Below are 10,678 nucleotides of genomic sequence, written 5' to 3'. Positions count from 1 at the left end.
CACTGATTTAAGCTGGCTTTCATATTGCTCCATATAATCATGAGTATGCTGCATGAAGGCTGTTTTATTGTTTTTATCTACTGTGTCGTATACTAAGTAAAATATTCAGAAGTTAGAGCAAGAATCAAAGAAGCCTATAAACCAAGTCTCACTATCAGTTGTGACTTAATGCCGGATTTTGAATACATTTAGATACCTGAAGTTCAGCTGAAGAACTTACTGAGCTTTTCAAAATCATGCAAGTGCTTTCCTGCATGATCAAAAGGACTGCAGGTTTGTGCATTGAAAGCTGGCTGTACACTCAATATTGGCCTCCCAGATAACTGCCTGTTTGATTTTAAAAAGGATAATTAATCATTAAGACACTGAGGTGCCTTTGCAAATGCTACCCAGAAAAATAATATGCAAACTGGGACCCCTGTCTCAGCTGTGAGTGGTCAGCAATGATTCTGGAATATATGGTTATAAAGTAATATGACTTATAAATCATCCAAAACAGAAATTGTTTTTTCTATTTTGTGAAATGCAGTTATTATGCTGAATAAATTATGTTTTAAGAAAAAGAAAAAAATATTTTAAAAGGCCTTGGAAAAAGACTGCAAAAGCATATTAGCAAGAAACACGTTCATGATAGAATAGAGAACTTGCTAGCTGATACATGATGCAGAGTAATTTGGTTTTCTTCACAATAGATTTGACTCGTGATACTGATGGTAATGGAAACATATCTATGAAGTCAGTGCAACTTAGAAGTTGTGTAAATCAAAATTTTAACTTGTCTCAGAAAATGTCCTGGGAAATGTCTATATAAGTCTAAGTAAGAAGCAAGCAAAAAAGAGAATGTTGCTTGTACATCTGGGGTGGCTTGTGAAGATTTCTAGAAGTGCTTCGTTGGCTGAAAGCTGAAAATTTGGAATTTGTGAAGCCAGAGTATATAATACAGTACTACCGTTTGTGGAAACTATTTGGTGTTATCAGATATTCCCAAAAGGCTCCTGGGCATAAAGTTTAAAGTTAGATAGTGAGTCAATGTAAAAGCAATTTAATGTTTAAAACTGTGGAATGAGGAACAAAAGCTGTCACATGGCCAAGACAAATGCAGCTCCCTTTTGGTAGTTATTTTCAGGCATATTTCAGGACTTCTGTGTACTGTCTTCAACCCATAATTTATGAGATGCAGTTTAATTGTCTTTATCTTCCATTGTGGACCTATGCAACTAAAAGATCTTTGCTTTCAGGCAGTGTGTGGAATTTACTACAGTCAAATTAATGACTTGGGCAACATTAGAGACTTCACAGCATTAAAATGCTTTGTATATCAAGAACACTCTATTATTAGTCAGCACAGTTTGTATTTAAGCTTTCTGAAATTACTTTATTCTCAGGAGTAACTGTTTTATAATGGAAGCATGATTTTTCAGTAAGCAGTCATGCCTGTGTGTACCTAGCAAATCTAGCATAAATAATGCTATGTAGCTTACAAAGACGATGCACACATACAATGTCAGACATATGGTGAAGGTATGAAGTTATGTACTCTCTTTTTATTGTACTCGGACATTTCTGCAAGTACAGTTGTCACAGCAAAACTTCATCAATGAGACAGAGGCTCTCTTGTCACCATCTCAAATGTATAATCTTAAAAAGAAACAGGCACTAGGAACAGTACAGAGACCCCCCAGCTACCCACAAATGGCAGCTTGTCTACTTGAAAGGCTAGTTAAAAGGCTTGAATTCTGTACGGAGTCTTGATGTTATCTGTTAGCATTCATCAACAATAACTGTGTGTAAGTATAGCATAGTTACTGAGAAAGTACATACAAATTATCTCTGCCAGGGAAGACTAGTCATTAGACCTCAGAGGTAAGGAACAGAACTAATTTTATGCTGATTTATCTTTTTATCTTTTTTCTTTCCTTTGAGGAAGGGAAAATGAGAGAAGACCACATTCAGTAAACGTGAAACTAAATATGCAGTGTCTGTTAGCTGTATAAAAGCAACCAGCTCTAGTCCCATGCTGTCAAATGTACATAATATGTTTTACTGTTGTCAGTATAAACAACTACCTGGCCAAGTTCATTAAAAACAGGTTTAAAGGCTCACATAAACCTGTTTCTCATGTGCAGAATCTTAAATTAATCTTAAAAAGGTTCCTGCTGAAATCTTGATCGTTTATTTCTTAGCAGCTGAACAGCTGTTGACTGATGGCTGCTGAAATTCTGTGACGAACAGTAAATATCTTGGATTAAGAACTGGCTAAAAACTTACAAGGTATGAGGAAAAATAAAGAGCCAACTATTTATTAATATCAAAGGAAATGGTGCAGAGTGCCCAGAGATACCTGTGGATGTTGCCAGAGTCCCATATAGCTATCAGTAACCTCTGTGGGCTTTTCTACTTGAGGGGTGGTAAAGAGGTTAAGTTACCTATACTTTGAGAGCATTTTGGCTGGGAAAACCCAAAGGTTTTACTCCCACCGAATCTGAGCACCAAATCTGTAATTTAAATCTGTAAATTAATCTGAGATGTATTTGATTTTCGTTCATAACCAAGCAACAGAAATGCAAGTGACTTGACTTTGTTGTATCCATTATCCATGAGGAAACTGAGAAGGGCCGGTCTTACAGAAAGTTATCTTGCAAACTATGGACTTGTAATAAAGCATGGTAATCTCCACAGTCTCTTTTATGGCCCAGGCCAGAGGATGTAGCTCCTCTGCTGCACAGCTTTCCTACCTAGGGCACATAACATAATATTTATGTTTAGCAGGGGCTGACAGTACTGCTCCTTGTGGCTACACTGCAGTTATCTTTAGACTTTGTGGCAGAAATGACCTACCTAATATCCTAAAAATCCTTTCCTTAAGGGTAGGGTAGACCTGGATGTCTCTGAAATAAAATAATCAGGTGTATTAGCTAATTCTGTGGGCAGCTGAAGGGAGTAAATTTGTACCTTCCAAAATGTTCTTCTTTATGTACACTGATCTATGTTGACAGGAACCACTAAAAGCTACAATGTGATGCAGTTACTGCTTAACTGTGTGAATTAACATCACAAAATGCTTTAGAACAGCAAGTGAAATACTTAAAATTTTAGAGGAAATGCTTACTTCAAGTATAATGTTCTTAGAGACTTAGCTAAACTTTGGTTTTTCATTGTACAAAATGCTCTAAAGTCTTTAATAACTTCAAAGGTTGAGGACTTCAGTTTTACAGTAGCAAAATGCTGACCGAGCCTTTCCTCAGGACGAGTTCAAAAGCAAGAGCATAACTTGCTTTGATCAGAGACATCTTCTTAATTATATTATGGTTCTAGTGAAGTCTGCATTGCCTTGATAACTGCAACTGGCAAATTTTACCCTTCCATTCCTCCATCGTACTCTACAAAATAATCACTTTCCACATATAACTCAGGCGTTAATAAATTATCTCCTACATTGCATGGCCTTGCCTCTGATTTCTGATTTGAAGATCAAGGTTTTCAGTATATTGGTGGAAAGCCTTCCATCTCTACACATTCTGGCAGAAAACAGGAAAGAAAACAGCCCTTCCTAAGTGTTGTGTGCCTGGGTCAACCACTTCAAATTTCTGAAACCTGTAAGTTAGAACATATTTTTCATTTAATAATGTTTAATTTAAAAAATAACAACTATGCTCAAGTCTAGCATGTCATGGCCATATTCACCAGCAGCCAGTGAATTACATCTACATAAGAAGGGAGAAAGTGAAGCACGCTGAGAACAAACCTGCTATTATGCAATTTAATGCCCCTTACTGGGACTACATACCTGCCAAGGGGCTGTGTGCTTTTATAATCCTTAAAAAACTCATAAATTTCTCCATCTTTTATGATTGTGGGTTAAGCAAAAAGAGATGCTGGTGAACTATTGCTCTCTTTCTTACTACAGGTCTTCTGTACATGAAACTGAACACAACAAAAGGCTTCAGAAAGATTGGATTGGGCCCAACTCCTGCCAGTTGTGCCAGAGGAAAAAGGATGCAAAGTGCCACAGATCCTCATGTAAATAACAAAGTTCCAATAATTTGCGTGTATTAGCACATGGCTGTCTGCAGTGTCATCTGTACCGATGATAATTGCCTGAACTGTCCACATGGAACCTTGTCATTATCTTTCCTGCCCTAGCCTGTTACCGTGTTTCTACCTATCTTGTCTCTAGGCCGTTTCCCCTACTTGTTTTCTTTCCTTCCCTTCTCAATCTATTTTATTTTCTGTTTTCTTCAGTCTTTTGTTACTATACTGTTTTTCCCTTCTACCTGTTGCTGTCAATTCTTTCTAACTTGTGGTCTTTCCCAATTCTTCCCCACTCTTTTCTTCTGAAATATGTAGCTCACAGTTTTCTTCAGTGCCAAACTAGGAAAACATAGGAGGAGTTTCTGTTTTCATGTTTCTTGAGCGTGGTGTTAAATTACTCATTACGATTGTGCAATTACAGGAAAAAAAAGTCTCTTTAGTTGAGGCTAGAAATTGAGTACTCAAAGCATTTTACTGTCAGGCTGTACCAAAAGCCTCAACAGTTCACATGGGAACTGAAATTTTGGAAGCTTATACCTTAAGAAATTTGTAAGGATTTGCACACCATGACACTGCAGTGATGCCAGATTTCAATTTCTTACTCTCTAGCTTGAAGGTGTTTAAAATTTTAAATGAAATCATCTTTTTTTTTTTTTTTTTTTTTTGAATGGTATATAATTATTCACTTGCATCTTTCTTGAAATTGGCTCATCTGATAAAGCTGATACTTTCCAAAATCTTTCAGCTTGAGGCAAGCACCCAGCAGCACAGGAAATTCCTACGAATTGTCAACACTGGTGAAGTTATAAACAGCTAAAAATAGGTCTTATCGTGGAAGGCTTTGAATATGCTAACTGTAAGACATACTGTCAGCTCCATGTGTAAGAGACAGAAGAGAAAGCTTGGCTTTCTTTAGAGATACGTCGGCAAAAGTCTGCTCATCTCCTGAGGCAGTTCACATGCACACTGTTTCTAGGCATGCTTCCAAACAGAGTGGAGTAAATGTTACTCCATGAGCCAGGACAGGATTGAAAAACTTGCTCTGTAGCCCTTGCACTCTCAGAGTAGTAAGCAAATATGGTAGGGTGAGACTGTGGTTTATACCCTTTTTACAGATCCCAGAGATTACTGTCTCTCTAGCTGCTCATTGCCACCTTTTTTTGCAGTTCATAATCTCTGTTGATTTGCCAATGGCAGGTACAAGTGGTGGGCTAGATCAGCTGGCTCACTGATATATCAAATATGAAGGCAAAAACCCCACCAAACCAAAAACCACAACCAGTCAAAGAGCTGGTTGGTTGGTTTTGTTTTTCTGGAAGGACACTAGCATAGTTACTGTACTTTGGTGTAAAGGCCAATTTACTACTAATTTGCTTTTCAGAATTTATTCTCACGGAAATGTTAACATTACTCAGTTCAACTTCAAGTGCTGATAGATTAAGCACTACAGTGTTCTTAACCTCAGCTCTCCAGCACCTAATCAATATGAGCCAATGGTTTTCTGATTAGCTCTATGTTGATTTACTTTAATCTAAGTGTACTGTTTCTCCCTAGTAACAGTGATCCCTGAGGAATGCCATGGCTTCCTTGATGATAGATGACATAATAATCTTCATTACCTTCTTTTTTGTTGTTTTTTTTGTGGCATGGCTACAGTTCACAAGTAGTCTACGAGCTGTTTCTCTATGAAGAACATGCCTTACTGCTTTACTTTGAACTTAGTGGATTCATCATTAAGATTAGTTAATTAACTTTTAAAAGTTTTTATGTAGATACCTGTAATTTTTACTTTTGTGGCATGAACAGTTTTCCATTTTTTATTATTCATGATCTGAATAAAAGTCGTGTTCAGAAAGAGATGAGTATGGTGTGTCATTATGGACAGGGGATGTATTTTTGCCTTCTAGAAGTAGGTGTCTTGAGAAAAAAAAAGTATCTCAAGCCTAATTGAAACCTAGTAATGTCTGTAAAGGTGTCAGTGACTCAATTGAGTTTTATCAGCTGTGCTCTCCTTATCTATAAAAGACTTTCTCTGATCCCTGTTGGCCCTGTAAACATCACCTAAGATCTGAAAGCCAAGGTGAGGTAGACACTTTCCTTTTCAACCTTACTGCTGTTAGTAAAGCTAAATTATGCCATCATTTAAATTTTTTTTGTCCCCATTTATTTCTTTCTTAAAACACATCTTTGGATAAACTTGTCCAAATCTATTAGTTTTCAGCAAGATTTGCACAGGTGTAACCAAGGACAGTCTGGGCTGCAGCAGTTTATACTACTGCAGGTGACAGCACATAAAATGCATAATCAATGCATGACCCGAACTTCTGTGTTTTATGACTCATTTTCAGTATCACAAAAGGATATGCATGTCACTGCTTCAATACAATTGAATGGGTTCAATAAACAAATGTAATAATAAATATTCATTCACTGTAACCAGAAAGATTCTTTTCCTCTTCTAGATCAATTCTCTGCCAGTAGAAGACTGCTATATACTGACTTCGGCATTTTGGCCAGTCCAGGTTTAACTTCTCTAAGTAACAAGGCATCTGTTGCTGCTATTTAAAGATTATTTCATTTTAATAGCTTCTATTAAATAACAGGGAAGCTGTAAATTACCCCTAACTTTATATTAGCTAAACCTGTTCATGTCACAGGGAGTGATGAACTAAAGAAACTTTGTTTTCTGTTCTCAGATCAAATTGCTGTTAAAGCACAGCAGTTTGGTGTCCCTGGATGCTTACAGGAATAAAAATTCTTTAAGAAGTATGGAACTGTATTTGGCTATGTTTCATTTTCTTTAAGCCCATTTAGCATATCCACTTAAAACACATCTTGCTGAGAAAATTACCTTTGATCCAAGACTGGCTTAGCAACTTTCAGAACTGCCTAATTGGGCAGCTTGAAACGTGTTTTGAGTTAAACCCAAGTGATGCAATTGTGCTATGGGTGCTGAATTCATACCTGGGAAATAATGACTATTTCAAATACAGTTACCATTCAGGGGCTGCAGGTACTGATGGGAGAAGGTGGTAATTTGTTCTTGTAGAATCAGCTGTGCTAAAGAAGGAGGTTAACACTTTGTGACTGTGGCAGCTGTGCAGATGATCTCTGTGAGAGGAGGTTTAAATTCTGCCTCCCTGGTTATGAAGCTCTTCCAGGGATGGCTGCCTGGAGAGAGGGTGTTTCTGTCTTGCTTAGCTTCTACTTCTCTTTAGTTGTTTAAGAATAATGCTAGATAAATCAGATCGTGGAGCTGCAAGTAAGACTGAGAATGATTTTGCCTTTTGCTGTTGTGAGAGGTGATACCTCTCACATATTTATTATATTAATATTTTGGAGTGAAATCCCTGGAGGTACTACGACCTGGTATAGAGCACTGGTAGTGTGTGGGTCTGGGCCTCCCCAGCTTCACTGGGGTTTGCCAGTTGGTGTCTGCCTGAGCCCCTCTCCTGCTCACCTAAGGTTCACCCAAGCAATAGGCAACTATATTTGTCACTGTCTTCTCTCTGTAGTTTTACCTAGCTGAGCCATCCTGACAGTAACTTAAAGGTGTTGCTTAAACCTTGGCAGAGATAGCTAATGGAGTTACCCAAGGGACTAACTGGTTTTGTCTGTGCTGTGCGCTACTTTTAGCTTTTCCTGGCCTTGGCACAGGGAAATGTTGTGGGAGTGTTCTGCCACTGCAACTTTCTTGGTCCATCTACAGCGAGGGTGAGCTCAAGCTTAACCCTAGAGTTGAGGTGAATCTTATTACTAAGATCTACATTAATCTCTGTGACAAGTGTGCTGTATACCTCAGTGGGTTTCTACTGGATCCAAATGAATTCTTTTTTGTATGGACAGTAATCTGCTTTAAATATAGCAAACACCTACACAGCACATGAAGAGACAAGCAGGAACTTATGCCAGCATGCTTCAGCTATATATTAGTAGGATAGTTTTTACAAAAAAGCTAGCTCAGCAAATAGGAAAGAAATGCTGTTTTCTCAATCCTGTACTGGATCTGTCTACCCTTAATATATATATAAGGTTTCATAAGTAATAAATCAGGAGCCAGTAAATTCTATGATGGCAGAAAGCCAGTCAATCATTTCTAATCATTGCATTATGCTTGACAATATCTTTAGAAACTGCTTCTATTATGATGAGGATGAAGGGGAAACTTCCTAGCACAGTATCTACCAGCTGCTGTGCTTTTAGAGGTTTGATAAGATGATACTAGTTTTGAAAGATAAACATCTGATTTATGCAGTTGTTTTTTTTTTTTTTGGGGGGGGTGTGTTTGTTTGTTGGTTTTTTTTAATGGAACAAGTAAATCTGACAAACATGGTAGCAGGTTTGAGAGTGATTTGGGAACAAAGCATGTGGTAGAAAACCATTTGTTAAGCTTCACAGAAGCAGAAAATCAATTTGCCTCCTACAAGGGTGGTTGTTATCTCTGGTGTGCATACTTACTGCCCGTGTCAGTCCATCATTTCTGTGGCCTCTTGGTTAAAGATATTATCTTTAATGTAATTTAGGTCATTTTCCCAAATGATCTAAAGTCAATTACTATTTAAAATATACACTAAATGCAGTTCTGGTTTATGTTAAAGAAGATTGATCTTATTCTACTATTATGAAGGGTCTACCAGTAAGCATATTTTATGGACTATAGAGAGGAACAAAGGTCAGTAAATCCAAAAGGCATATGTTCCCTTTGTCTTAACTCTCTACTTCTCTCACCAGCTACTTTCTTGCAGTGACCCACCCCTTTGGAATAATATCCTTCTTAACATATTCCAAGTCTCCTCTTTCTTCTTCAAAAACAATCTGAAAACCCATCAGCACTGCAAATGTTTCAAGCCTTAATACCAGTACACCTTTCCTAAAATCATTGTGTCATTAGGCTTCTGGTGCTATGCCTAAGGTTATGTATGTAATTTTACCTTTAGTAAAATGGTGTAAAAAATTCTTTTTGTAGCACAGTGTGAAAAAGGATAATTTCCCTTCCCACTGAAATGAGGTGACTTCAAGGAATAGATGACAACAACTATTAAATAGAGCTCAGCATTACTGAAAATCTGTAGATCAGATCAACATTAGACTGGGAAAGAGGCTTAAACAGATACAGTAAAATTTCAAAAGCTTGTACTTGACTAGCAAATGGGTGAACATTCCTGTTATTTGGATAAATAGCACTGGATTTTAACCAAAGAAGTCTAAATGTAAAGACAGATGAAATTCTAGCGGTTTTGAAGCTAAATGGCTTTATTCTTAACTGCTTTACTATGGCCATGGTCTCATATAGCTATTAAATACCATTGAGCTTAGGGGGTGGGGGAAAGGTGCTTCAAACTGACTGTTCATATGTGATTTATAGAAGGAAACAGTGGGTTCAGCTGCAGGACTGGAGCCTTTATGACTTGAGTTCTCCAGCAGCAAATTCCTATCTGGTTTTCCTTCCCGAGAGCTGATCTTGGCTGGTTACTGTTCTACTTGTGATGCTGGGGCCTTGCTTGTATGTTGGTTGTTGAACTGAATGGAGACATTGGGTATGGAACTATTTAGAAGTTAAACTATGAAATATAAGGAAAACTCTGTAAAAAGGGCTTTTTTTTAATCTATATTCAGGGATTGTGTACTATTATATGAGACTGAGGTTAAATCGTAGTGCCATATGAATATAGAATTTTTAATATGAAAGGGGAAAAAAACAAATTTATCGTGACAATTTTACTGGAATATTTATTACTAAGTTGGAAAAAGAGGTAACTACATTCTGCCTTGCTTTTGCCTATCCATCTTACTGAAATGAGCTGCAAATTTTGCTATTAATCCACCTACTCTTCAAGAATATGCCTAATTAAGCTTACAGGAATCCCATGGGATGGTTTACTGGAGAACACAATACCCCTGCTTCGTTTCAGGATTCAGGTTTGTTTTGTGTCAGATACCAGGTTTGTGGCTTGCTTTAGGTAAATACAGAATTGAAGCAGGAAATCAGGAAATGGCTGTCCCGCATATCAAACTGACTTAAAAAATACAACAAAATAAATGTGTTTAAATACTTTGGTGATTAACCCTCTTTATAATTTGTGACAGCTTAATCTCACAAGATGATTGTGCAATGACTTTACTTGTTTCTAGATTAGCAAATTTACCCTGAAGACACATCACTTAAAATTTGCATTAAGAGCTGAGTCAGCAGCTGCTGAGCTTGAAAGGCAGAGTGAACAGTTCAAGAGTGAACAGTTCAGCATATTTTTATCAACACAAACAAACTGCTTGAAGAAACATCATGATCTTCTCAAAATTATTTATTTGTCCAAATCAATTAGCCCTTTTTGTCTTGCTCTTTCCTCTTTCACACATCCTGACATAGATTAGTGGTTGGGGAGACAGGCACCGTGTTCTAGCTCTGTTTCTGCTGCACTGGTATGGCTCCATACCAGTGAGGGGTGCTCCTTGACATTATTCCAATAAAAAAAAATGCCGGTAGTTTTATAAATAGATTCTGGAGATTTCTGGTGAGTTTTCCAGTACTAATTTTGACTTCTCAGAATCTGATAACTCAATGGCTGAGAAAGAAAATTGAATATTGCAATAAATCCTTTTTTGAGGATGTATTTGTGTAAAACTGTGTGGTTCGTGAATCCATTTG

At 37.3% G+C, this 10,678-nt stretch overlaps 1 protein-coding gene across 3 annotated transcripts in view; it reads left to right on the top strand.

Annotated features, from left to right (window-relative positions):
* The first annotated feature begins 6,660 nt into the window (after positions 1-6,660).
* Positions 6,661-10,678, top strand: part of LOC308072908 (uncharacterized protein) — a 139,795-nt gene continuing 135,777 nt past the window's right edge. For all 3 annotated transcript variants that reach the window (XM_080410487.1, XM_080410488.1, XM_080410486.1), the window contains exon 1: positions 6,661-10,678. This exon is cut by the window's right edge and continues 26,835 nt beyond it. The gene's annotated coding sequence lies outside the window, so the exon portion shown is untranslated.

This window comes from Falco punctatus (assembly GCF_963210335.1).
Source record: "Falco punctatus genome assembly, chromosome: 13".
In the NCBI taxonomy this organism is placed as follows: domain Eukaryota; kingdom Metazoa; phylum Chordata; class Aves; order Falconiformes; family Falconidae; genus Falco; species Falco punctatus.
This window is presented reverse-complemented; position numbering and strand designations above follow the sequence as displayed.